Source organism: Saccoglossus kowalevskii, chromosome 5 (genome assembly GCF_978046115.1).
Source record: "Saccoglossus kowalevskii chromosome 5, keSacKowa6.1, whole genome shotgun sequence".
Lineage (NCBI taxonomy): Eukaryota > Metazoa > Hemichordata > Enteropneusta > Harrimaniidae > Saccoglossus > Saccoglossus kowalevskii.
Genome location: NC_140645.1, coordinates 34,185,645 through 34,209,792, shown reverse-complemented (window position 1 = coordinate 34,209,792; position 24,148 = coordinate 34,185,645). Strand labels below are relative to the sequence as shown.

The following is a 24,148-nucleotide window of genomic DNA, read 5'->3' as shown; positions in this document are numbered from 1 at the left end:
TCAACAATTCCGCAGACACAGTATAAATTCCACAACACCACAGAAGATATTCGTCTGTTGCCTGAATTGTTTTCGTAATATAGGGAACGCCATCGACACTTTAACAAAACTTACCTTGACTTGGGTCTTGTTTATCTCTTGTGACTGGAAACAAATTGCTTGTTGAACAAATTGCTCGTCGTCCAGTTTAAGACGTAAGTTATTTTATTATTTATTCATTCAGTTTTGTATGGTGGAGTTTTGTGAGGTTTATTATTTTTTCGCGACGTTCTTTGCTTACTTGTTTACGGTTTGAGAGATTTCAGTTTATTTGATTTACGTTTTTACGGTAGCTCTGAGCGGGACTCGAACCCACTGTCTTTTCAAGCTAATTTTGTTTTATTTTGAGGGCACGCTTGTGTACCACGCCACGACGTTGGTCGTTAAGTGGTGTTCATTTTTCTAACTACTCCAGTGTTCCGATGAGTTGAACGGAAAAGCCAAAACGATTGCTCGTTCCTGATTGCTTCGGTTCTGGTGAGTGTGTATCTCGTGTGATTCGAACCCATGTCGTTTGTATTGAGCGTTTTTTTATTTCCCATGTTGGCTACACCGTAACATGCAACCACTTCGCCGTTTTATTGTGATTTTGAGAGTGTTTAATGATGTCTTCCTCGCCCGTCACGCCATGATCCAGTTTCAACCACACGGCCATTTTGCAACAAGTGCGTGACCCTCGGTGTCACCCGACTGACTATATGATCGTTCTGTTCAACTGTTAAGCTAGGATTTATTACCGTTATTATCATTATATTGTCACATGATTTGTTTTACCTTATGTGTAATGTCTTAAGTATCTTTATTGTAATTTGTATATACCAATTCGTATATATCGAGGAAACAACCCCGATTGAAGGTCATGTATTTTGTGACGTCACCAATTCGTGTGTAGGTACGGCTTCTAGATCCGTGCCGTCACCGGAAGTACATTATTGTTTCACTCAGGGGTTGATCATTAGAAAGCCTGGAATTGGGGAAACAAGAAATAATTAATTTGCAAGTACCCCCCCCCCATGATTTTATAATTTGGTCAACCCTTAATTTGATGAGCAATCAAAGTTTCGAAAATCTAATTGGCTCATCAAATTTTAATCACCGTTTACCAACCACGGCACATTTGACGATGATATCGGTCAATGAAATACTCTACATTTTTATGCGTATTTTAAAAACTTGAATTTGCCGCGTCGCCATTTTGATTACGAATACGATGACGATTTTTGGTTATCAGCCGAATTATAGATGAGTACGAAGATGTGAGTTATTTTGCACTGATATACAAGTAAACACACGTTTCTCACTGACCTGATATGTAGAAACAACAGCTGCAGTTCACAGTTCACTTTCATCCGTTGTTTACACCAAGATCATCGCGACACCAATGCAAATATCAGTTCATTTGAATGGCATTTCCAGGCGACGACACAAGAGGGCGCAATGATATAGCGAAAGGTCAACCGGGCGTCGACACCATGGATATTATGGGGTACGTCATTATTTATTTGTGGGGTACGTCATTGCCCCCCCCCCCCCGTTGGGGGGGGGGGTGATACGTAACTGGGCAGGGAGGTGGGGGGAGGTCCCCCCGAGTGCTCAAAAGTGTGACCATTTATTTTTTTACCTGGATAGTAGCAAACTCTATATGCATATTTATACCAAAGTACTATTTCTGTCATCACTGTTTATTCCAAATAAAACAGGTACCGTATTTGTTCTATTAGATAAAAGCACATGTAAGCCGACAGTTGCATTGTATATTGATTTATCAAAATTCAATATCCGTATATTGCCTTCAATACAATCCTAGGTATTTTCATTCATTCGTTTCAGTATTTTGACCATAGAAACACCTCTGTCACTTACATAAGAGCATATTATTAACACAATGTTCAGGTTATTTCGGTTGTTAAATGTAAAAGAACAGTTCGCTTTTTCTTTGATCTCCTTAGAGGTCCGCTATCAGAAACTGGGGGTTGAACAAGTATACCAAATCGGAAAAATATTACCTACTGTAAAGGGTTAATTATTCACTAGGTTTTAATTTTGCTTATTTCGCTGACTGGAAAATGCGCTAAATTAAAACCCAGTGAATATGTAAAATTTAGCATAGAACACATTATCTAAATGATAAAACCGTGAATTTAAAAACCACTGAATATGCCTGAAATGATAAATCAGCGAAATTAAAACCCATTTGAAATCACTAGTACGAGTTTTGCTCTTTGCACCACTTGCATTACATTACAGCTCCCTGGAGTGCCCAAGTGTCAAAATCGCAATCTTTGTTTATAGGAGACCCATATCTCGCGCATGCAAGGCGCGACGACTACTGCTCTTTAATGACTGACATAAGTACTTGCCCTCAACGCCTGGCAGCGTATATTCCTCTGTTTTGTCCATTCAAAGACACAGCCATTGTGCTATGAATTTCCTTGGTTTAAAGAGCGGTATAGGATTGAATACATTTGGTATAGGATTTGACACATTTGGTATAGGATTGAATACATTTGGTATAGGATTGGACACACTTGGTATAGGATTGGACACATTTGGTTTAGGATTGGACACATTTGGTATAGGATTGGACACATTTGGTATAGGATTGAATGCATTTGGTATATGATTGGACACATTTGGTATAGGATTGGACACATTTGGTGTAGGATTGGACACATTTGGTATAGGATTGGACACATTTGGTATAGGATTGGACACATTTGGTATAGGATTAGACACATTTGGTATAGGATTGGACACACTTGGTATAGGATTGGACACATTTGCTATATGATTGGACACATTTGGTATAGGATTGAACACATTTGGTAGAGGATTGGACACATTTGGTATAGGATTGGACACATTTGGTAGAGGATTGGACACATTTGGTATAGGATTGGACACATTTGGTATAGGATTAGACACATTTGGTATAGGATTGGACACACTTGGTATAGGATTGGACACATTTGCTATATGATTGGACACATTTGGTATAGGATTGAACACATTTGGTAGAGGATTGGACACATTTGGTATAGGATTGGACACATTTGGTAGAGGATTGGACACATTTGGTATAGGATTGGACACATTTGGTATAGGATTAGACACATTTGGTATAGGATTAGACACATTTGGTATAGGATTGGACACACTTGGTATAGGATTGGACACATTTGCTATATGATTTGACACATTTGGTAGAGGATTGGACACATTTGGTATAGGATTGGACACATTTGGTATAGGATTAGACACATTTGGTATAGGATTAGACACATTTGGTATAGGATTGGACACACTTGGTATAGGATTGGACACATTTGCTATATGATTGGACACATTTGGTATAGGATTGAACACATTTGGTAGAGGATTGGACACATTTGGTATAGGATTGGACACATTTGGTAGAGGATTGGACACATTTGGTATAGGATTGGACACATTTGCTATAGTATTGATTACATTTGGTATAGGATTGGACACATTTGGTATAGGATTGGACACATTTGGTAGAGGATTGGACACATTTGGTATAGGATTGGACACATTTGCTATAGTATTGATTACATTTGGTATAGGATTGGACACATTTGGTATAGGATTGGACACATTTGGTATAGGATTGGACACATTTGGTATAGGATTGGACACATTTGGTAGAGGATTGGACACATTTGGTAGAGGATTTAACACATTTGGTATAGGATTTGACACATTTGGTATAGCATTGGACTTATTTGGTATAGGATTTTACACATTTGCCCAAGAGGAGATAGTAAGAATATAATAGAGATGTCAGCTATATGAATGAACAGTTATGATTGAACGAGATTGACCGGTTCGTATAGCATGATAGTGTTCATCTCAAAAACTATTTGGTTAAGTATTGGACACGTTTGGTATAGGATTGGACACATTTGCTATAGGATTGGACACATTTGGTATATGATTAGATACATCTGGTATAGGATTGGCCGAATTTGCTATATGATTGGACACATTTGGTATGGGATTGGACACATTTAGTATAGGATTGGACACATTTAGTATAGGATTGGACACATTTAGTATAGGATTGGACACATTTTGTGTAAAATTGGACACATTTGGTATAGAATTGGGCACATTCGGTTTTGAATTGGACACATTTGGTTTGGAATTGGACACATTTGGTTTGGAATTGGACAAATTTGGTTTAGTATTGAACGCATTGGACACACATTTGGTATAGGATTGGACACATTTGGTATAGAATTGAACACATTTGGTATGGAATTGGACACATTTGGTATGGGATTGGACACATTTGGTATACGATTGGACACATTTGGTTTAGGATTGGACACATTTGGTATAGGATTGGACACATTTGGTTTAGGATTGGACACATTTGGTTTAGGATTGGATACATATGGTATGGAATTGGACACATTTGATATAGAATTGGACATATTTGGTATGGAATTGGACACATTTGGTATGGAATTGGACACATTTGGTATGGGATTGGACACATTTGGTATAGGATTGGACACATTTGGTTTAGGATTGGATACATATGGTATAGGAATGGATACATTCAGCGTATATTCCTTTGTTTTGTCCATTCAAAGATACAGCCATTGTGCTATGAATTTCCTTGGTTTAAAGAGCGGTATAGAATTGAATACATTTGGTATAGGATTGGACACATTTGGTATAGGATTGGACACATTTGGTATGGGATTGGACACATTTGGAATAGGATTAGACACATTTGGTACAGGATTGGCCGAATCTGGTATGAGATTGTACACATTTGGCCAAGAGGAGATGTCAGCTATATGAATGAGCGACATTGATCGGTTTCTGGAGCATGATAGTGTTCGTTTCACAGACGTACTGCTTTGCTCCAATGTAGTTTTTCTATGCATGTATCAATCTTCAAAACAAATCATTTGTTAAGAAAATATAATGCAAAAAACCATTATGAACCTAATATACAAAATATACCACCTCATGGATGCTTTTACTCTTTTTCTCTATTTTACTGTTCAAAATGTATGACGTCATGAAAAGAAGATCAACTTTGGAAAACTGTGGACAACTACGTTATAAAGCAAAGTTTTGTCCAATGAACAATAATTGTTGAGTTCTTGGCCTGGAAAAAAAGTGTCGGATCTAATTGAATAATTTAAAATGACAAACTTAACGCTTCATATTACACTCCAGTGTAATGTATATACATGAAAATGAGACACAGAACAAGAAAGAGTTCTACCCAAGCTCAAATATGAAAACAGTATTAAATAAGATGTAAAAATTGTTGAGTTCTTGGCCTGGAAAAAAGTGTCGGATCTAATTGAATAATTTAAAATGACAAACTTAACACGTCATATTGCACCCCAGTGTAATGTCTATAAATGAAAATAAGACACAGAACGAAAAAGAGTTCTACCCAAGCTCAAATATGAAAACCGTATAAAATAAGATGTACAAAACCCAATCTTCTCCAACTCAACATTACTTATGTTAACTTCAGAAGCCTAAGCTCATTAAGCTAAACCCGGATATATGAAACGATACAGATTGGAATTCATTTCAAGAAAACTTAACCACTAAGTTAAAACCATTTGATGGAACAATCTGATGGAATGTAGACATTTTGGTTGATCAGTATTGTTGAAACATGTTGCAATAGTAAACACATCAACGAGCATCTAAACCCTGGTTTGACAAGCAATCTGTCTATGTATATCTCTAAACTTATCAGCTGAGTCGGCCATTTTTTTTAACTAACTTGGGTGACCTTTCAACGCGTTATCGAAAGTACTCATCAACTGATCTCTCATCACTAAGTCCTTAGCTCCATCCAAACTCCTATCAACTCCAGACAGCTCTACCCATCGGTCAAAATAACTGCTTAATCTACCTTCAAATTGCGAAATGCTCTCTCCATCTTCTGTCCTACTAGTTCGAAATCTCTTTCTATAACCTTCTTCATTCATATCATAGCGCTCCAACAAAGCTGCCTTTACAACATTGTAATCTATGGACTCTGCCACAGACAATGCTGAAAACACATACCAAGCTTTGCCTGTCAATAATGCACTAAGATTCATAACCCAACTATCACCCGGCCATTTCTGAAATGCAGCAAATCGCCCAAACCCCAAAATAAATGCATCAATCTCGTCCCTAGTCTCATTGATCAATGGTAATTTTGAACCCTTAGCACTAACAATGACAGGCGGAAGACTTAAAAGTTGCATACGGATTTGTTGACCATCCAGCGTTATTATATTCTGTGTAATCTATAAATAGTGTCTGTTTTGCGATCGTGATCGAAGCACAAACATTACTGTCTTTTTAACATCTTTGTGTTTTAATAACATAATATAATCATGGGAAGGAGTTCTAAAAAATGAAGAAACCTGGCGGCCGAAAAATGTCGGAAGCCGTTAAAGAAATCTAAATGAAAGTGACCTGGGCTAATATTGTAGTCAGTCTGCAGAGTGGTTTGAAGACGAGCCTATCGACAGTTACAACAAAAGTTCTACGCACAAAAGTGTCGTGAGTTATTGTCACGGTTACACAGACAGTTCAGACGACAGCAACGACAACAATGAGATGGAAATCCTGGATACAGACGCTGGTTCATGGTAGAATAACAGTCTGTAAATGAAATTGGCAGTGATAGTGCATAAATCCACTATAAGTGCATTTTCCGGGGTCGGAAAAGAGGCATTTCTTTCAAAGTAAACCGTAAGTTGTTGACCGCAGCTCGTGGCATTGGAAAGGGTCGTCACGCAAATTTAGTAGTTACATGAAATCACCGCCTTCTCTATCTAGAACCACTCTGCAACACAATCCTACCTGTGGTTCTCTGTGAGCATTGCCAAAACTACTAATTGATTATAATGAATCCGATAACGCTACATAGGCAGACAGTAGTGCAAACATATCTGTACTTGTTGGCATATATATCCCGTGAGTAAATATATGCTGTCATGGTGGCCCGCCCTGTGTTTAGAGAACCGATCGCACTGTTGACGCTGTTCAACATAACAAAAGGGCTTGAATAAATGAAAATGCGCGCTACGCCATTTTGTTCAAGTTAGCACCCACTTCCGACGAACTTTTTAGAAACAACCATTCATTTTTTTACGATATAGCAGTCCTCGCAGATCTGATACTTGTATCTTTATAAAGTATGATCAGAATAGTAGAATTAGCTGTTTATAAGTAGCCAAATTCAAAGAAACATTTTATTGAGTTTGTACGGAAACAAATTTTTGACTATCATAACTATTGAAGATGTCATCTTTCAACACTTTTCTTTAAACATATATGATCGTATTATGCTATAACTGCATGCTTAGTAACTGGTGAGGAAAGTCCTAATTTCAATTAAACTATAACTTGTGTTTCCTCTTTCGCTACCTTAAGTTCATTAACAATATTCATACTGAAAGTTTTAATTCGAGTTCCAGTAGTATTAAATAAAGCGATTTAATGTCTGCCTAGCAGTACAACACTGTTCTCTAGGCCTTAAGTAGTTACGAAACAGTCAATTCAGATAGAGCCACTCAGACTGTGGTCTTGCTAACAGCTGTCTCACGTAGGCAACTCAGTAGATCGTAAACATCCTTATGTAATTCACATGGACGCCTGGTAGATTTTAATTGCCCTTCCACAATTGTAAACGCCTTTTGTTATGTAAATCACATGCACACCTGGTAGATTTACACAATTGTAAACATCATTTGTTATGTAAATCACACGCACACCTGGTAGTCTTGTCTTTCCAGAGTTGTAAACAAGTATGAGCATCGCACTTGTGTTAAATCTGCATATTTAGATAAGGGATCTGTGAAACAATCATTTAATGTACCTGCAATCAACCATGAGTTTATAAGTACAGTAGGTCAACTTTTATACTGTATAGAGATGTGAATCTATAAAATAACTTTGTCCATGTAATACCTATAATTATATGTAACCAAGATATGCAGGAGATGCAAGCAATAGAGATAGCCAAAGAGTCCATTAATATAAATAGTTGGCAGGATCTTAGCTTCAATTACCAAGGAGACAATTTGCCCCCTTTTATAACCACAATGTATTTTATACACGTTGTTGTCATCTTTATGACACATATTAAGCATGAGGTCACATGACGACCACCATCTTTCAATTCTTTATGAACACCAATCTTCATAACAAAAGAAGATTCACAATTCTTTTAACAGGCATCATCAGTACTTCTCCAGTACTCTATGTGTCCATCTATATTGTAATCTATCCGGTCTTAATTATACTTGTTTTGAGATTCATTTGTGGCTTTAGTGTTCTTATTGAGTATCCTAATTAACTTATTGGTGTGCAAACTTAGTTTGTATTTCTAAGCTATTTTGGGATGTCCAAAGTATGGAAAATGTGACATTTTACTGGGATAAACACGTTTTCACCGATTAAATATATTGCCTCCTCATCACCAAGCATAATGTAGAAAACAACTGTTCAATTATTTTATGCATTTAATTCATTGACGGTTCATATAATATGTGGAGCTGACAAATTGAGCTGACCACGTTTTTAGACAGTGTGTGGGACAAGGTTTTCAAGTCTGGCCGTTCTTTTGAAAATGACTCAATGGCCAATACGCTGAAAATATTTATGAGTGTAAAACCATGTGTAAAAAAATTTCTCTATCCTTCGACCTTCAAACCACACAAGAACCGATGATTAAAACCCAATTACAAACTTACATTAATAATTGAATGCCCTTTGTGATTATATAACGGCTTAATTCTCGTGTTCTTAAGCGTTACATCAAGTACCCGGGATCGGGGTGTTCTTAAACTTTTCAGCCAAGTAAAGACACACACAGATGGAATACGTGTCAACCTCTAGCCCCACAGCCTCGTGGAGATAATGATAACAGGTTATGAGCGAGCATTGAGTGATATCACCCAGCCCTTCACTGGAAACCAGCTATCAACTCGTATCAGTGACCGGTATCTAGACACATGGAAATATAATCATGATAGTTATATGGCTGATTATACCTGAACATTCCAACTTTTGCGAGTTTAGCTGTGTTTGTTTTCACAGTTTATTGGACCGTAACCATGTTATTCATCCCCAGTTAAATATTTTCAAAACTTCTATATTATTCAATAATTTTCAAAACCGTTAAACATCCCATTGGCCTATTTTCTTGCATGCAGAACATTTGTTTATTTCAAAATGTTAGTTCATTATAATAATACATTTATTTAACATGCATTTACTTCCGAGTGTCATTGAGTGGTTATAAGGGTCATGTATGAATGAAGTGAAGACTGGCTACTTAGGTTCATGTCCTCAATATCCTTTGATATCCAAATTAGATTTCTGCAACTCGGCGCCCCCGTGAGCAAACTCTTCAATACCGCCACCAGTTTATTCGGCTTATATATTTCACATGAACAACCACAATGCAACTGATATACGTTAATATCAGTTTTCGGAACTTATTCATTATTCAAGGGAATTCCCCGTTTTTTTCCCCACAGACCTATTTATATACAGGCACATTGTTAGCATGGAATGTATTTTCAATGGTTGAACTTTGACCTCCATTCATGACAAGTGTTTTCATCTGCTGATGTTAAGGAGAGTTTTAGATATCAGAGTTGTTTTCTCAGAGGCAGCAGCACGGCATTTTGCAAGGGAAGGCGGGATCTGCTAAATTCTGAAATATAGACTCTCTGAAACGCTATTTCCTGCCTTTTGATAAGGACATTTTGCTGACATACAAGGGTTCTAGTCCCCCCCCCCTGTGTCACTGTTTCTACAACTCGCAGTCTAAAAATCTAAAATCGGTGTGTCTTATGTTTAAACTAATTCTTAATGCTTATTTGTTTGACTTACGTAACATCTGACAACTTATTTTAATTATCATGGCCATTTCATATTACAAACTACACCAAGGAATTCATTTGCTGTTTATGTTTGACTTGGGATCACAGGTGATAACATATGCATTGCAGATATGTATATAAAGCAAATGATATTTCTGTATTATCCTAACATAGTTAACACTGTACATGTAGGAAATAAAACCATAATTATTTTTAGAAGCCATAATTCTCTTTAATTCACCATGGATTCTAATAATTCTGTAGTCAACGTACATGTTCATGTGCAGTTAGCAGCAGATTTGTGCTGCTAAATACCACAGCATGTTATTAATTTGCGCTCTAGATTGTCCTGTAATAAAGATCAACAAAAGAAAATAACATCAGCCATCTATACTGAGTGCGAATAACTGTTGTTCTGCTCACCAACATCTTCAATCTCCCCCACATGCTTACTGTAAGATTCTACTTGTGTATTACTAAATACAACTGTATAGCATTAATTATTACATTTTGCATTGCATTGACTCTCACGTGTTCTAGTCAGAAGGAAGTGAATACATTTTACAAATATTGTCTTCTACTATTTAGCTATTCAAGGTGATAAATAACTCCACCATGCATATTTGGGTTTTAAATATAGCATTTCAATTTGAACATATTCTAGATAATAGTTGAGCAATTCATAGTTTCCTTAATGTATACTGTGACCTTAATGCAGTTATGTATATGTAGTCATTTTAGATTAATTTGTGAAAGAAATATATTATTTCAAATTAGTGGATATCAGCACAAACGCTCACTCTATTAAACAACTTTATTTGCATAAAATAACTTTCATGTAACCTAACTAGCTAGCAACCTAAAACATGTAGCAACAACAGTTGACATCTTTAAAACAAACGGGTACCCGACTTGTATAGTTCCCATTTATAAATAGTCCCTGAAGTACGCTTTGAAGAATACTTGACACCTATGATACGCTTTTTTACCACCCACCTTTACATCATACCCTAATATTTTGTTTTGTACATGTAGTAAAACATCATTGTTATGAATTATTTCAAAAGTAAAACATTTTGTAAAAGTCGACTACTTGATGTCAAAACCAATAATTGTGTATCATTTTTGAAACAGAATTACAACTAAGCATTCCATACACTATGAAATTTAAACAGAGGAATTTTACACAATAAGTAAAGTTCCAACGATTATAAAACATATTTTGTATAATATATATTAGCAATCTGCATTTCAAAATTTCATTCACAAAGTCTTGCTTTTTCTTTCAAATACAAGCATGCCAACCCTTAAACCAAAAAATAACATTTTTAACTGGTTATAGTATAAAAACATGGTAAATGAAATAGACAGTCGTTGGCAACGGCCACAAACTAATTGAACATCTTCATTTTGGAGATGCCTGATAGCCAAAACGAAGATGCGCCATTTCAAGTCAAGTAATTTCGGAGTTTCGGTAGTTTTCATCGAATTATGGTTATTTTTGGACCACAATCAAATGTTTTTATATGGGAAAACAAATACACAAGATTGTCTAATTTACATATTTCACTAATTTTCTAAAAAAACAGATTGGCAGTAAAATCAAAAAAGTTCAAATACTATTAATTAATAATAAAGCGATTAATTGTACGCTTGAAACTCGCGACTACCATTCTAAGCGGCAAAATACAGATTCATATAGCCCTGCAACTATTTTTAAAGTTTTACGACCTTACAAGTAGTGCCTCATTTTCACTGTTTTTCATTTTGTAATGACAATAACAAATAAAAACTACAAATCAAAAGACATAGCATTACAAGTAGAATTACAATATTCAGAACAAAACCTAAAGGTTTGTGGGTGACATGTACCTTGTGAATACGCATTGAGAAAACTAGCTAAAACATTTTATTTCAAATTTTATGTAACTCAGCCAAAAATCTATATTTTTAAGCAAATCAGTTTTATGAATTTGTTTCACACATCCAATCTAAAAAACTATTCCCATTAAAGTAAATTGATCTACTTTATTGAGACAATTGGCTTAACGTATACTTTTTTTTTCTTGTCATTCTGTCGGTACAATGCTGGCCACAAGTATGCTTTTATAACATGGTTATGTTGTGGTGGATGACTCCCAGAAGGGAGTTGATGGTTAGTCTTCTCAAAATGTTTCTCTAGATCACTTGAGTCATCAATATCAAACTTAGGAGTTTGAACTACCATTTTCCAACATAGCTCAGCGCAGCTTTCAGTGTAGATATCCATTTCATTGCTTTTTATGCGAGGTTTGTTATGTTGATTGGCAATATATCTTTTAATTTCTTCATTGGAACTCTGGAAAATTCAAACAATGCATACAATATCATTCAGACCAAATGTATAAATGACAGTTCTGTGAAGCTTAGTCAACTACTAGAAAAGAAAGGAAGACAGGCAGGTGTGGGGAAAAAAAGTTTATACTACCTCAACTATTTTTTGCAAACTGGTGGTATGTGCAGTTCTTTTGAGATATGATATCATCCCCTCATATGCAGGCATCGCTTCATTTGACACGATGTACTTCTGTAATATGTGAATATAGAATATGTGATGAAAAAGTGAGTGAATGTAAAATATTGGAGACTGCAGGCGACAGTAAGCTTCTAATTTGTCGAGCTATGGAATTTGTAAATGAGAGGTACTCACACTGGGCCACAATTTTCTCTACTTAGGGGAAGCGAAATGTGGGTACCTCATTATAATTCGTTGTTGATCATATAATCAGAGCATGTGTTTGTAGTCGCAAAGACCCCAACCCGAGGATTTCTGACAGGGTGTCTCCCACAATCTTTGTTAATGTACGTACATTTATTTGTACCTCATATTATACAGTCAAACCGCGATTATCCGAACACCGATTATCCGAATTACGGATTATCCGAACATGTTTCCAAAGTCCCATATGAAATTTATTTACGGAACTGGACTGCATTTTTATCTCCATTGTTTGTTAACAAAAGAGTTGAAGAATGGGGTTCTTGTCACCTTTGTTGTCACGGACTTGCTAAGTTACGTCTTTTGCTTACCATGATGAAAGTGGTGTTACCGACACACGCTTGATCATCGCGTATTTAGCACGTCCGTACGGATTGAAAGAGGAAAAGCTTTCAGATTGAAGTTCACCACTTTTAGCCTCATCCAATTGACATAATAATGGTTCAGCATTCTGTTTAAAATGTTCCATATCTCTTGATCAAACTTTACCCCACTTCCACTTTCATTAGCTTTTCTGCACTTGTTGTTCAACGAGATCTTTGTGTTTAGATAGGCCCTCCAGAAGTTAAATGACTCCAAAATAAGCCGAGATACTTGACAAATCTGATTGTCCATGTACACTAAAAGCTCATACTGAATCGACGAATTTGACTATTTTGAAATAATGCAATATACAGTTGCTGCTTGACGTCAATATACATCAATCTCAAAGTTGGGTTAAGACCCGGACAAAGAACGAAATCATGATGAAGCTATATTTTCTTTAAGGTACTGCCCAAAGAAGGTGGTTGTCAATAACATAATTATTACTTAAATCCCAAACATGAATATTTTTGAATAAATGATCATGTTTGTTTACAATTGCGCCACCCTCATGAACATGTTGAGACGAACAGACTATGGTAATTGATTTGAAGCCAAAGGAACATCAGAAGCTGTATTTGATACAGTTCTAATCCAAATGATGTCTTAGAGCGAAGACTGGCTTTGATCAGTTTAACGATCATTCCTCTTGGGTGGTTGAGATAGGGATTTGACGATTTTTTTCTCGGATTTCATCAGAATCAGCCGATATTTTGGATAATTTGGCAGGAAAATCAGTTGGGGAGATAGTAAAATAGTTACCTACACTTGACAAAAATGAAAAAAGAAAGATGAGAGTGATTACATTTACTTTCACAAGCATGACACGGATTGTGGCATCAACTTGTAGACGTCTGTGATTTGACATACGTTTTAACATTTGTTTCTTAGCTTTAGAATATTTGGGATAGAAGCAATAACAAAGGCAACGACCACCCTAGAAGAAATAACAGTTCCAGAAAAAATCAGGAAATCCATTACACTGTTAGTAAAACAAACCAGAGGTAGTGTAGAGATAAATACAAATATTGTACAAATGTGGCAGATTCCTGGTTGATTCTCAGTCTGATATCCTTCTGGGATGGGCAAAAGAGTGACTAAAGGATCAAACTGGAGGTGCCCACAAGTCACTTCCTGTCGCCCCAACACAGCCTACACATGACCGCAAATACCTTAATAAACCCACCATATTCAAATATAATACAAGGTGGTAGTATAAAACACATGTATGTGAACAAACATACTATAATTACTATGAATATAACTACAAAACATACTTGATCGGGTGAGTCTTTACACTCTTGTTTACGGGGACACTCTTTCACCCTTTTCGCTTTAACATCCTTTGACAGGCTGGTGCCTACTTTTACAGGCATGTGGAGCAAGCTTTTCACTTGACCATCAAATGTGTCAAATGAATCAGATGCTTGCTTATATACAATCTGTTGATGTAAAAATGAAACTATCATTTGAATCTACAAGGCTGAATACATTTAAATGTGAATTGATAGTGTATGCGAATAGCTTATATGTTAATTTGTTTTTCCTCATAAGTGAGTGTCAGGAGTGTAAATACTCGGTGACTGAAAAAATACATTTAGCATAGGCATTCTTCCTGTTTTGAATTAAAAGGAGTTGCTATTGCGAGGTAGGCATTAAACCCATTCCATTTTATGTGATTGCGAGTGGCTGTGGCCCAAGTTCTTTAGCCCAGAAAGTGAGTTCCCTGACTCAAGTATGATGCATTTGAACATTTAAAACGTGTGGTTTTAGCGGGCTTTAAATAGCTGAGTACATGGTTCACTGTAAGCCGAGAAACATTAGACTCATTACTGTGGAAAACAAAATGTGTACCAGGTTCGACAAAATATTACTGCAATAATCTGAACAATTATGTCAATACAGATGGTGAAAACAACAATGATATTTCAATGATAGTTAGACTAACTAACTATAATTCAAAACACTGTATACTGTAAATGGTCCCGTGATAACAGAACTAAAAAGGTCAAGGCATAACAATGAGTAATAATTACAGCGAATAGCTTTATAGAAAGGTTGTGTCATAGGTTATCAAATATGGTACTGTAAAATACTTTATTTTAGCGGAATTAATTAAGACTTGTTGAGTGTTTTGTGTGGAATTTATTTTCACTGATTGTTGACGAGTTGAATGTAAAATATAGAAAAAAGGTATATTCGCTGAATTTATTTTAACTGAATCATTTCTTCAGCGAAAATAGCGAAAACCTAGTTGCAAGCGAAAATAAAGTATTTTACAGTGATACTGTCATATTAACACTACAAGGTGATGTGGACAAAAACATTAAATAATACGAATAATAAATATTAATTAATGAAAGAACGTACACGCATATTTTCCAACAGACTTAGGGTGTAAAGTTATCTAAAACCTATCGTCCACAGTAAAGATAGCATTTCACTATACATTCTAATTGTGAATGTTATGAAACTTGTTGTTTCAGTCTGGGAGCATATTCATATACTTTACGCAAGGTGGACGACATATACAGACTTCTTGTCTAATGCTAATAATAGTTTAGCAAACTAGGAACCTATCAGTATCTAGCTTGCATTGAACTATTTAAATGTTGATGCAAATTAAGTTAATTTTGTGAAATACTACTGTATTATTGTTTTTACATACTTATAATGTTGAGCATCACATCCCTCGGTGATTCACTAGTATGATGAAATTGACAGAAATCAACTTTAAAATCAAATCAAAATTAACAAAAAACAAAAAAAAAAACTTTTAACAACACGTTTCCATTCCCACGCTCTATTTGTTGTGGAAGTTAAAACCTGAGTAATAAAAGGAACAGCCTACTCAGATAATAGATAAATTCCACTCGTAAGATTAGAAAAAGTATTAGACAAGTTAATTGGGGAATCACAAACCGCATTTATTAAAAATAGATCAATTGGGGAATGTGTTCGTGTAATTGAGGGTGTGATGAACTACACGAAAGATAATAACGACACTGGCATACTTCTTGCTGTCGATTTTCAAAAGGCCTTTGACAGCCTAGAGTGGAATTATATGTTCCAATGTCTAGAAATATTTAATTTTGGTCCTTCCATCCTACGTTGGGTGCAATGCTTTTATACTGACCCGGTGAGCTGTGTAATGAACAGGGGTGAATCAACTGGATTTTTCGGCCTTTCTAAGGGGGTTAGACAAGAAGACCCCCTATCCCCAATACTGTTTATTTTGTCTCTGGAGCTTTTGTTACTTAATCAGAAACTCAGTGACGGGATTAAAGGGATATCTATTGGTGGACAACAAATTAAAAGCTCAGCCTATGCCGACGATCTTACCTGCTTTGTCGCAGATGTAAAATCGAGCGAAAATCTTCTCTCTCTTTTTAACAAATTTGCACTGGTTTCAGGGTTAAAGGTCAATTATGACAAAACTGAAGCAATTTGGTTGGGCAGATGGCGCTTCCGTCAAGACAGACCGTTCGGGGTGAAATGGCCTATGTCTCCTATCAAAATTGTGGGTGTCTTCTTTTCCTATGATGCTAGAGCAGCATATGAAATGAACATAAATATACCAATAAAGTGCTTAAATAGTGTGTTGCAATGCTGGTCTAGACGTAGTTTGACAATTATTGGCAAAATTCAGATTATTAAAACTTTTGTTATTCCAAAATTACTATTTATTTTCAACCATACTCCAATTCTACAACGGGATATTAAACTCATAAATACTAAAATATCTATATTCATATGGCAAGGACACGATAGAGTAGCACGCAGCACACTGATAGGAGACATAGGCCACGGAGGTTTGGGTATGATTGATATACATGCAATGCAAAAAGCCATTAATGTTGGGTGGGTAAAACGATACCTATCTCCTAAATTTCACCCTTGGAAATTATTTTTTACCAATTACCTGGAATATGTGGGAGGAGATTTCATTTTTAAATGTAATTTTTCTGTTGACTTACTCAATGTTAAACTCCCATTATTCTATTACACTTTACTAAAACAGTGGAGTGAAGTTGGGCCTAATAAAAACATCTCGCATGAATATGAAATCATATGGAATAACAAAAATATCCTCATTCAAAATAAAAGTATCTTTTACAGAGCGTTTTTTAATGCAGGAATAATTTATATTGCAGATATATTTGACACAAATGGTAAAATTAAAAATTGGGCTAATTTCCAGGCACTAGGGCTCAATTATGTTCAGCTACTTCAGTGGTATGGCATTATCTCTGCACTGCCATTAGACTGGAGGAATAGTCGTGCAATTTGTGTACGTCCAGAGCCTCCTATTAGTCTAGTCACCGGTGAACAAATAATTATACTTGAAAATACCACCCAAAAGCAATTACGTAAGCTGTTCACCTCCCATGTTTTTACAACACCCAAAAGTCAACTCTTTCTTAATACTTTGTGTAATCTGGATAACAAGGATTGGGAATTTCATTATTCCATGCCTTTTTTGGTAACTCTATGCAGCAAACTACGTGAGTTTCAGTGTAAATTAAACCACAATATCCTGTACACAAATGTTATTCCATATGAATTCACCATTAGTATCGTCAGATTTATGCTCATTTTGTCATGGTACCACCGAGAACCTAGTGCATCTTTTTGTTGAATGCGAGTCTATTAAAGTCCTCTGGACATCAATTTTTAATCTATGGGGAACAAAACTAGGATGCCCAAGAACATTGTCAGCAAAACAGATTATATTAGGAGACAAGGACTTCTCCCCTCTACTAAACCATATAATTATAATTGTTAAAAGAAATATCTATACGTGTAAATTAAAAAAGGAACTACCATGCCTTAATCTCATAAAATCTGACATACGTTACACGCAGAAGATAGAGTTAGAAATTTCAAATAGAAGAAATACAATGTCCATTTTCCTGGACAAGTGGGGAGACTTCAATTGTTAATGGGTATTCAGTGTCTATTTTGTATGGGTTATACTAGCTGTGACATTTGTTGTATGTTGACATTGTGCTGTAAAGAATTTCTATTGTATGGAATAAAAGATAGTTAAACCAAAAAAAAAAAAAAAAAAATCCACTCGTAATCTACCTTGTCTATAAAACCGCCAATTGTGAGTTCTGTTCATTAAACTGATGTTGATGCCAATTAAGTTAATTTTCTGAAATACTACTGTATTATTGTTTTTACATATTCAGAGAATTTAACGGCTCATCCAGTGGGCATGCAAACTTTTTGCACTGCATTGCACTGTTTTGTATTAATTTATGCAAACCCTTTAACTACCAATTAATACGCCATTCAATGTGCATTTCTGCCAAAGCACATGCGGACATTTGGGGGTCCAGGACTTGATTCATACATTTTATTGACTGTTTGCTAGATATATATCTTGTATAGTACTATTTAAGAACTATAAGGAGTCGTTATTTATCATAGTTTGTCACCAAATATGTAACTTCCAGTAAATGAACATTCCATATAATTTAATATGAGATAAAACAATCAGTCCCGTTTCTAAAATTATTGTAATCTATTTCTAAAAAGGTTTTTATATACTCAAGGGTTTAGCAGGAACATATGGAGTAACTTTAAAGCTATGCAAATATATTTAAATTACCTCGAATAATTATGACACATTATTTGCCATGATATTACGTCTATGTGAATTAATATAAACATCTATACAGCCTATCCTTTGCACCAATCTATTGAAGAACTATATATGGGTGCATACATGGACTAAGTGTATGACAATTAAATGGGTGATATACAGTTTATAAGTTGGGTACCACAACCAATGGTGATTCACTGGTATGAAGAAATTGACAGAAAGCAGCTTGCATAGAGCAAAACCTTCTACTACTTTTACTACTGATAAAATTGATACTGTAAATGTTGAGTGTCCCAAACGTGGTACCTATACTACTGACACGGTATTTTATACATCAATATCAATGCTTTGCTGACCACTATCACGGTCACTGGTAGTCCCTCACATTTCCTGATTCAGTACTTTATCCATGGTGGTTTGTTATGTTACCACCTCCCAAGTCACGTGCCTAGCAGCTATTAATTTACATTGTTACCACGGCAAAAAACGTCAATTCATCTCAATTGCAGGAATAAGAGTCAAGACATGGACACTACTGATCCACTGGGGATTGTTAGACACTGTACGCAATCCTGGCTAAACATTGAGTTGGATTTATGCCGTTTAACTAACTGCTTACATGTTTGTGATAACATTTGGTCTCGGGCATGCACTGTGCAATCGATATAATCCGTTCTCCCTTCCGTGTTTGAGTTTGTCACCGAGCAGCAAGTACGCAACGTGGGGTGGCAGACATATTTACATGCTAACACCTTGATCTCATGACACGTGCTATTTACCTTTAATAAGGAACCCTTTAACAACACGTTTTCATTTCCAAGTTCAATTTGTTGGGGAAGTTAAAACATGAATACTAAAAGAAACAGCCTACTCAGATGATAGATAAATGTCACGTGTAATCTACCTCGTCTATAAAACTACCAATTATGGGTCATATCCAGGAGTTTTAAGAAATTAACATTTCATATATACCTTAAATATATCACAGGCAATTTTATATTTGTTTTCATCACTTAAGTCTTCGGTTTCGATAGCCTCCACAAAACGTATTCTTCTGCCATCTGTGAATAGTGTGTAGTGTTCAACAACTTTACTTGGTCTGTTCGGGTGGCTAATATCCTCTACTTCTGTTTGATCTGACTGGGTTTTGGATTCTGCTTCACTGGTTAATCTATACAGAATTGTAAAACTCATTATCAAATGTGTTTGTAAACTTGATATAGATTCTGCCAACACTTACTGGCTATTTTATAACAGAAACTTACCGTTCCTTATACAACAGTAGACGTTTATTTTTATCTTCAACTGATCTTCTCAGCTCAACTATTCGGGTGATCGTATTATCAATAGTTTGATTCATATCGCTCAGTAACTGACGTGTCTGTGCATCTGAGTTTTTGTCTTGTGTAGGATTGTTGAAGCTAAACACACATGACACAGATAGACATTTAGTTTTTTTTTAAATACATGCAACAAAGTGTAATTTCTTCCCAGATTTGTCCTTCATGTTTTATTGAAACACATTTTCGATATTTATTAATGTAATGGTATTCAATTTACGTACATTTTGGATCAGTTAAATATTTGATTTATTTAATATTATTATACATCTGTCATGTAACCCCATAAGTTACAACGTGCCGTAATGTTGCGGTATTTTACGGGGTGTTTTCACAAAGACGTTCGCTAAAAAAGTTCTAAACGTTTTGGATTTCAACATTCCCATGATGTATTCTTGGGAGGAAAAGACAGAACGAACACGGTGGCATGGACCGTCGACCGTTCGTCGATACTCCCGTCTTCGTGCATACTTTGCAGTATCCTCGTAATAACCTCATAATATAAATAATATAAGTATTTATATTTTATCGCTCATAAAATGACGTCACAGATCAAGTTAAAAACACACAAGACTAAGTAAAAAACAACCAACCTTGGTACATGTCGTCTGAACTTGTCGTCTCTCATTTTAATCCTGTTTTCAAACTGAGAAACAAGAACTTCGATATTTGCCTTTAGATTAGTTAACTGAGTTACTTCTGAATTTGCATCTTTGTCATAACGTATCTCCTCATTAACATGAGCACCTAGGTAATTATAAAGTAATAATATATATTTTGAATAATATTATCATAGACCAATTATAACCAACACAGCAATTATAGTAGATGTTTTAATTATATATGTTTGGTCTGCTTGAAAGAAGTTCAATGTAATGCGGCCAAAACCTGAAAAATCACAAAGAACGGGATCTGATATATGTCTGTGATCCATGGAAAGAAAAAAAATTACTGGAAAATCTGAACGCATAGCTGCACTCTGAAGTTGCAACTAAATCTCATATGCAAATCGCATTGTTAGACCCGAATAGAAATATGAACCAGGAGACAGATGAAAAGACCATGATAAAAACAAGGGCAATTGTACCCTCCTCATCACTGCTGCTTTGACTGTATGACAGCAGAATTACATGACCACCAAGGATGTCTATCCAATACCAATATACCAATATCTGAACACAGATTTCATTTTCTGACCATTACATTAGAACTGGAGACATAAAGCCAACGTATTGCTGAATATTTTGATTCAACAGATGGAGTGGTTGATGATAGGGCAGCAGTACAATTCTCTATGGTGTGCTTAGAACATATGATATTGTTTGTCTGTATAAAATATAGAGACTGAACATTTGTAACATGCATGTTTTAAACCAAATCATATCAATGAGGACAGAGTAAAGAGATTATTGTTGTGCATATCAATTAATAGATATCCATACTGGTCAGATGTTGCATGTGAACAATCCTTGGTACTTTTGTATGTACCAGTTCCACCTGTCAGTATGTGATTATAAAATCGGCCGTTTTTCAATGTTACCAGTTTTTAGAAATGACTTGTAAATGCATTAATAACTGCTTTTTATAGGAATTAATGAACTATACTCTTACGCAAGTTCATATTACAGCAATAAAGACAACCCAGAGTACAAGTGAAAGTGTTTATTAGTAATGCCATTACATATCAACAAAACCAGCAGGTTATTGAGATTCATAAAACATGGCTGAAATGAACGGCTTGTGCAGACAAGAACTGCTTATCAAATAAATGTAATCAAAATGAACAATACTTTCACTGACTAATTATGAACACTAAAACTATCAAAGTTATTTAGGCCAGATGGTATCATCAAGTCAACATTACTTTCATTGATCATGCACACTGGTGCCATCAAGTTCATATTACTTTCACTGATTGGTTAAATACGATTCATATAACACTGATGATGTGCATCAGTAACCCACTATGACTGATGTCAATGCCAAGTTTGAATGAAATCGGTGAAGGCATGTCCAAGAAACGGTTGATGGCATTTTTGAATTGTGTGGTTTTATTCGTTTTTGACGAGAATGGCTGCTAGTCAGCTAAATTTTGATGAAAACAAAAAATATCTGAACAACATTTAACCCAATATATCTGGCTTCTGTACAAAATTTAACCTAAATCTGTACAATCAGCTCTGTAAAATGAACAGAAAAACAAAGCGACCACCAGTCCGTTATTTTGAATCGAATCACGAAAAAAAAATATCCACAATATAGGCCCAGTATTATACAGTAAACTTTTGCACATGCATCAGCAACAGTGGTCAGTGATCCCTGACACGCATAAGCCCGCGGTTTGTGAGTAATTTTAGTTCAAAAAGTTTTCAAAACACTAACCTTTTTCATCACGTCGTTGGCTCATGGTGACACTAAAAATGAGTAAAATGAATTAGCAATGTTGTATTTAACAAATTGAGCTGTTGAGAGTAGTGAATGCATAAGGATTGTGAATGCCATCTAGGATAACTGCTAAGATATTATCGACAAGATGTATATAGTAAAGACATCATTCTTTTGTCTCAACATAAACGTAACTTCACAAGATTCATTTGCACGAAACGCAGCCGCTGTAAATACATACAGGCATGATAGAAAATAATACATGCATGGATTTTTAAGTGCATTACAGAAAACACTGATACAATACTAGCTCTATAATACGTTGTATGATGTGCTGTATGTGGTATTTTGCGCCTTTGCATCACACAACTGTACATTTGATCACGTGATTACCATATACTAGTATAATATTTTGAGAACAATTGAAAATAGACAAATGTACAAAAAGATATAGCCAACATATTAGATAACCATATAAGATATAGAAACGTCATTAATAGAGCAATGGACACAATTAACCAATGATATATTTAAATTCACCATATCGGTTAACGTATCAGATGAACTTCTTACTTCTTTAGGATCGAAGTATGTGAACCTCGGAGCAGCATTTTACAGAAATACACTGATTTAGACAGTTTAGCGGCAATATATCAGGCGTGTATAGCCTAACTTAATTTGACTGGAAATGAGTCGTCTTACTACTAAAAACGTCCAGCCATAATAAACAAAGGCGCCGCCTCCAGGTTTGTGATGGCGATGTGTATGTTGCAGGGTTGAATTCGAAAAACTGGACGCAATGATATTGACGTCGGATATCATCAGAAAACGCGGGATTTGTGCAGTTTTGAATAAAACCAAGTTAGAGATTATGAACAATGGTTATAAACGTAACACCCGATCCCCTTTAATATTTTTGTTTCGCATTTTAAGGTAAGAAATCAGAATTTGAAACCGACAAGGTGTCGATTTATGTTTCATATTAAACTTGTTTATTTATATACGTATAGCGGAAGATTTTTTTTTTTTAAATTAGTATTTAATTTATTTTCAGGCTCAAGTGACTGTGTATCAAACCCACCGGTCCTGCACGGCAACCGTTGTCACGATGCATCTCAATTTAGCATCTAAAGCCAAAAATTAGGGACGATATGTATAAATACTTGTACATTAATAGTCTGGTCTATGCAGTCAGCAATAATGAAATTGCAAAAATGGCATTCGCAAAATGATGACCTCGGATGTAGCTATGTCTAGGGTCATGGATATGATTTATAGTCTTTGCCCATTAATGTAATGTTATAGTGTATATGAAGTATGTGATCATGATTAATCTTCAAGATCATTTGTGACCACGCCATTGATTATTCGGCATAGGCTACCACAAGAATTGGCATGGCTGACATGTACCCATTCGAATTTTTAATGGCCATTGTTTGGCCGACTACAATTGTTGTGTTATTGAGGCGGATTTTTGTCACATGCAAGAAACAGCAAGAGCTGCAATGTGTACATCAAAAATGCTCTTATCATGCTTGTGATGTTGCTATTGTGGGTAAATGGCCACAGCAGGAATGTACATAACTGTCATTTATTAGGCAGACACTGATAGGGGCCAATTCCTTGTGCTGATGTCTACATACACATGTACATCAGTAAAAGTTTTGCTGTCATCAGCTGCCATTCTTGAAATGGTGCCACCGATGAACAGTTCTTGTCACTCACCTCAACCTGAAACAATGACATGTGTTGCCAT

At 35.6% G+C, this 24,148-nt stretch overlaps 1 protein-coding gene across 1 annotated transcript in view; it reads right to left on the bottom strand.

The window, feature by feature from the left end:
* The window catches only part of LOC102801535 (telomerase reverse transcriptase), a 36,582-nt gene extending 35,160 nt beyond the window's left edge, over positions 1–1,422 (bottom strand). The window contains exon 1 of the mRNA XM_085499682.1: positions 1,345–1,422. The gene's annotated coding sequence lies outside the window, so the exon portion shown is untranslated. The remainder of the gene's footprint in view (positions 1–1,344) is intronic.
* Positions 1,423–24,148: the final 22,726 nt, after the last annotated feature.